At 43.6% G+C, this 5,957-nt stretch overlaps 2 pseudogenes; both read right to left on the bottom strand.

The window, feature by feature from the left end:
- The window catches only part of LOC105550305, a 1,854-nt pseudogene extending 1,015 nt beyond the window's left edge, over positions 1-839 (bottom strand).
- A 12-nt stretch (positions 840-851) lies between these two features.
- Positions 852-2,005, bottom strand: LOC105550303 (annotated as a pseudogene).
- Positions 2,006-5,957: the final 3,952 nt, after the last annotated feature.

Below are 5,957 nucleotides of genomic sequence, written 5' to 3'. Positions count from 1 at the left end.
TGCTACGTGGTGCTGAGAAGAATGTATATTCTGTTGATTTGGGGTGGAGAGTTCTGTAGATGTCTGTTAGGTTCACTTGATCCGGAGCTGAGTTCAAGTCCTGAATATCCTTGTTCATTTTCTGTCACATTGATCTAATATCGACAGTGGGGTGTTAAAGTCTCCCACTATTGTTGTGTGAGAGTCTAAGTCTCTTTGTAGGTCTCCAAGAACTTGTTTTGTGAATCCGGGTTCTCCTGTATTGGGTGCATATATATTTAGGATAGTTAGCTCTTCTTGTTGAATTGATCCTTTTACCATTATGTAGTGCCCTTTTTTGTCTTTTTTTTAAATTTTATTTTATTTCACATTCCGGGATACATGTGCAGAATGTGTAGCTTTTTTTCATAGTAAACATATGCCATGGTGGTTTGCTGCACCTATCAACCCATCACCTAGGTATTAAGCTGCATATGCGTTAGCTATTTATCCTGATGCTCTCCTTTCTCCCACCCCCCATAGGCTCCAGTATGGGTTGTTCCCTTCCCTGTGTCCATGTTTTCTCATTGTTCATCTCCCACTTATGAGTGAGAACATGCAGTGTTGAAAGTAAACTTTCAAACTCCAAAGCCATTATTTTCTACCACAACTCAGAAGAAGCTATAGTGAACAGTGAAGTGGCTTCTTGTTGTTGACTGTGAAATTTTCATCTTCCATCACTAATTACATACCACTTAAATACATTTTATTAGGTAGGTCAAACCCATTACAAGTACTATTTCTTAGACATTTAAAGTAGTATACAGTTTTGCTAAATGGTGAAAAATTAAGTAATCACCTGAATGGCCTTCAGATTCCATGTGTCATTTTTTTCATGTTTTCACTATTGTTTTCCCCAAATTATTTCCTTTCAGCATTCCCATAAATGCAGCTGGCATGTTTTCAAATCCTTCAATGATGTATTCCTGGTACTGGATTTTCCCCTCTGAGACCCATTTCAGCAAGTCCTTTAGAGCTTTTTGGTGGGCATCTTCTTGCCAACAGGTCACGATGAACCCTTCCATGTGAAGCTCCTGATAGATAACAATCTCTGGGGTTGGGCCTGGGGGAAGTGGGCTGGTGCCACCATGCCTGGCTCATTTTTGTATTTTTAGTAGAGAAGGGGGTTTCACCATGTTGGCCAGGCCAGTCTCAAACTCCTGACCTCAGGTGATCCACCTGCCTCAGCCTCCCAAAGTGCTGGGATTACAGGCATTATATGTATATATGTATATGTTATATGTATATATGTATATGTTATATGTAGAGATAGCTCTATATATGGCAATTCTTCCAAATTTCTTCATCTGGGAGATAACAGTGTTTGAAAACTTTCCACTTACATTATCAAAATAACAATTGTAACCATCAGGAGAGGCTTTCTTCAAAGTTTCTTCAAAGACTCTACTGTCTTGTAGTTAAAGACAACATCAAATCCAAGCTTTTTAAGGTAGGCAATCTTTTCGTCAGACCCTGCTGCTCCAACAACTTTGCAGCCCTTGAGCTTTGCAATCTGCCCCAAAACGGAGCCCACAGCTCCAGCTGCTGCATTAACCATCACTGTTTCTCCACCCTTCACACCACAGATGTCAAGTAGGCCAAGGTAGGCAGTCAGGCCTGTCATGCTAACTGTCCCCAGAGCCAGAGACAGTGGTACTGTGTCAGGCCACTCTGTTGGCAGCTTTTCCAGATCTTTTCCATCAGAAATGGAGTGTGCTGTTCACCCTGAAGGAGCCAGTACAATGTTCCTGTTGGTAAGGCTGCATTTTCACTTTCCACAAATCTGGCCACTTGCTAACCCATCATTGTATCACCTTCATTCTTTTGGCTGCCACTCTCATGTAAGGGTCCACAGTGAGGAACAAAGCTTCAAGCAGGACCTCTCTATTTTTAAGGGTGAGAGCTCAGCGATCTTCAACTCAAAGTCACCATTAGTAGGACTGCCAACAAAGTGCTTCTTCAGGATCCATCTCTTAGCATGAACCATCCTGAAGCTCAGGAGCCCGAGGATCCCACTGTCTGGGGATGGCGGCTGGGACTGCCTTCTTTGTCTTTTTTGATCTTTGTTGGTTTGAAGTCTGTTTTGTCAGAGACTAGGATTGCGACCCCTCCTTTTTTTTTTTTTTTTTTAATCTTTCCATTTGGTTGGTAAATTTTACTCCATCCTTTTATTTTGAGCCAATGTGTGTCTTTGCATGTGAGATGGGTCTCCTAAATACAGCACACTGATGGGTTTTGACTCTTTATCCAATTTGCCAGTCTGTGTCTTTTAGTTGGAGCATTTAGCCCATTTGCATTTAAGGTTCATTTCTTTGTTTTGTTTTGGACAAGGTTTCACTCTTGTTGTCCCGGCTGGAGTGCAATGGCGTGATCTCGGCTCACTGTAACCTCTGCTTCCTGGGTTCAAGCAATTCTCCTGCCTAAGCCTCCCAAGTAGCTGGGCTTACAGGTGCCCGCCACCATGTCCAGCTAATTTTTGTATTTTTAGTAGAGATGGCTTTCACCATGTTGGCCTGGCTGCTCTCAAACTCCTGACCTCAGGTGATCCACCTGCCTTGGCCTCCGAAAGTGCTGGGATTATAGGTGTGAGCCACCGCTCCCGGCCAAGGTTAGTATTGTTATGTGTGAATTTGATACTGTCATCGTGATGCTAGCTGCTTATTTTGCACACTAGTTGATGCAGTTTCTTCATAGTGTCATTGGTCTTTATATTTTGGTGTGTTTTTTGCAGTGACTGGTACTAGTTTTTCCTTTCCATATTTAGTGCCTCCTTCAGGAGCTCCTGCAAGGCAGGCCTGGTGGTGACAAAATCCCCAGCATTTGCTTGTCTGGAAAGGATTTTATTTCTCCTTCGCTTATGAAGCTTAGTTTGGCCAGCTATGAAACTCTGGGTTGAAAATTCTTTTCTTTAAGAATGTTTGATATTGGCTCCCAATCTCTTCTGGCTTATAGGGTTTCTGCTGAAAGGTCTGCTGTTAGTCTGATGGGCTTCCCTTTGTAGGTGACCTGACCTTTCTCTCTGGCTGGCCTTAACAATTTTTCCTTCGTTTCACCTTGGTGAATCTGACAGTTATGTGTCTTGGGGTTGATCTTCTCATGGAGTATCTTAGTGGTGTTCTCTGTATTTTCTGAATTTGCATGTTGGCCTGTCTTGCTAGGTTGGGGAAGTTCTCCTGGATGATATCCTGAAGTGTGTTTTCCAGTTTGTTTCCATTCTCCCCATCTCCTTCAGGTACTCCAGTCAATCATAGGCTTGGTCTTTTTACATAGTCCCATATTTCTTGGAGGCTTCGTGTGCTCCTTTTCATTCTTTCTTTCTCTAATCTTTTCTGCATGCCTTATTTCAGCAAGTGGTCTTCAAACTCTGATACCCTGTCTTCCACTTGGTCGATTTGGCTATTGATTCTTGTCTATGCTTCACGAAGTTCTCATGCTGTGTTTTTCAGCTACATCAGGTCATTTATGTTCCTTTTTAAACTGGTTATTCTAGTTAGCAGCTCCTCTAATCTTTTATAAAGGTTTTTCGCTTCTTGGCATTGGCTTAGATCATGGTCCTTTAGCTCAGCAGAGGTTTTTTTATTACCCATCTTCTGAAACCTACTTCTATCAATTCGTCCATCTCATCCTCTGTCCAATTCTGTGCCCTTGCCAGAGAGGCGTTGCGATCATTTGAAGGAGAAGAGGCACATTGGCCTTTCGGGTTTTCAGCATTTTTTCATTGATTTTTTTCTTATCACCATGAGTTTGTCTAGTTTCGATCTTTGAAGCTGCTGACTCTTGGATGGGGTTTTTGTGGGGACTTTTTTTTGTTGTTGATGCTGTTGTTGTTGCTTTTGTTTTTCTTTCAATGGTAAGGTCCCTCTTCTGCAGGACTGCTGCAGTTTGCTGGGGTTTCACTTCAGACCGTATTCCTCTGGTTCGCTCCTGTGCCTGCAGATGTCACTCAAGAAGCCTGGAGAACAGCAAAGATAAGTGCCTCCTCCCTATTCTGGGACCTCTGACCTCAAGGGGCACCAGCCCGATGCCAGTAGGATCACTCCTGTATCGGATGTCTGACAACCCCTGTTTGAGGGTCTCACCTCGTTGGGTGGCACAGGGAACAAGACCTGTTTAACCAAGCACTTTGTCCCTTGGTGGAGAGGGTGTGCTTTGCTGGGGGAAACCCACTCATCTGGGCTGCCGGGATTACTCAGAACTACCAAGAGGAAAGGTTAAGTCTGCTGGTCAACAGAGACTATGGCCACCCCTACCCCAAGGGGGTCAGGCCCAGGGAGATCAGGGTCCTGTCCTGGAGTCTCTGGCTGGAGTTGTTAGAGTTCCTGCAGGGGGACCCCACCCAGGCCTGAAGAGGCACTCTGGCCGCAGTCTGCCACACCCAGTGTGTTGAGCTGTGGGAGACACCTCTTGGGACCAAGCTGTCCTGCCTCACTGGCTCCAGCAGTGGAAAAGTGCAGCCTGGAGCTATAGAGATGGATGCTGCCCTTCTGCCACCCAGGGAGCTTAGTGTGATAAGCAGTTATGAGTCCCAGTGCTGGCTGCTGCCCCTTCCCCAAGGAGCTCAAATGGTGTAGACAGCAGGCAGCTGCAACTGTGTTGCTGGTCACCCCTCTTCCCTGTAACTTGGCAGGCTTAAGCAGATTCTAGCTGAGAGGGACCCTAGGCCCCAGTGGTGTGGGTTCGCGAGTGGGATCTTCCAATCCATGGATTGCACTGTTCCATGGAAAAAGCAGTTTCCCCAGCCGGGTAGCACTCTCACTTACTGCCGCCCTTGGCTTGGGGCATGGGGTCTCCCCTGCCCCGTGTGGCTCTCAGGTGTGCAGTCATACCACACTGCTCTTCCTCCCTCTCCATGGATCACGCCAGCCGCTTAGTTCTGGTGAGAGATCCTGTATACCTTGTTTGCTGGTGCAGGATTCACACGCTATTATGGTTCTTTCGTTGGGAGCCTCTGATCGCTGCTGCTTCTAGTTGGCCATCTTGTCCCCCAACTTAGTATTCATTTCTGAGGGATAATTTCACTGGATAGAAAATTGTGGGTAGACAAGGATTTTGTTTTGTTTTGTTGTTGTTGTTTTGCGCGGGGTTGTTCTGTTTTGTTATCAGTACTTAAAAGTCACTGTCCCATTGTTTTTATATTTAAGTAATTTCTTATAAGAAATCCATACTAATCTTTTTCCTATGTGTGTGCAATGTCTTTTTCTAGTTGTTCCGATATATGTAAAGTATCTTTTTTTAGTCAACCAGTTTTCTAGTTTTCAGTAACTTGATTGTTGTATGCTTTGGAGTGGTTTGGGGTATATGTGTATGTGTGTCTCTTTCTTGAAGATTAGATTTTTTTATTCTCTGTTTTTATAGCTTTCAAAAAAATTAGAAACTGTTGAGCCATTATTTTTCTGCCCCAGTCTGTCTCATCTCTTTCTGAGACACCAAATATGTATATATCATGTGCTTTAATATCCCCACAAGTCACTGAGACTTTATCAGTCTTCTTTTTCTCTTTGATGCATTTTGGATATATTCTATTGCTATGTCTTTAGTATTTTCTTCTACAGTCTCTGACATGCCATTAGTCTTATCCAGTAAATTTTTTATCCTGGTGTTTTGTTACCTCTGGGAGTTCTACTGTGTCCATATTTATATCTTCCATTTATCTCATTATGTTCATGTTTATTTTATATTTTTGAACATATGATCATGTTTATAGTATCTGTTTTAACATCCTTATCTACTAGTTCTATCATCTTTTTCATTTCTGAGTCTGTTTCTATTGTCTGCACGTTCTCTGGGTGACACAGTTTGGCTGTGTCCCTATCCAAATCTCATCTTGAATTGTAACTCTCACAATTCCCACATGTCATAGGAGGAGCCTGGTGGGAAGTCACTGAATCATGGGGGTGGGTCTTTCCTGTGCTGTTCTCATGATAGTGAATAAATCTCAC

This window comes from Mandrillus leucophaeus, unplaced genomic scaffold (genome assembly GCF_000951045.1).
Source record: "Mandrillus leucophaeus isolate KB7577 unplaced genomic scaffold, Mleu.le_1.0 Scaffold475, whole genome shotgun sequence".
NCBI lineage: Eukaryota > Metazoa > Chordata > Mammalia > Primates > Cercopithecidae > Mandrillus > Mandrillus leucophaeus.
Note: the sequence above shows the minus strand (reverse complement) of the source record. Positions and strands in the feature narration are given on the sequence as shown.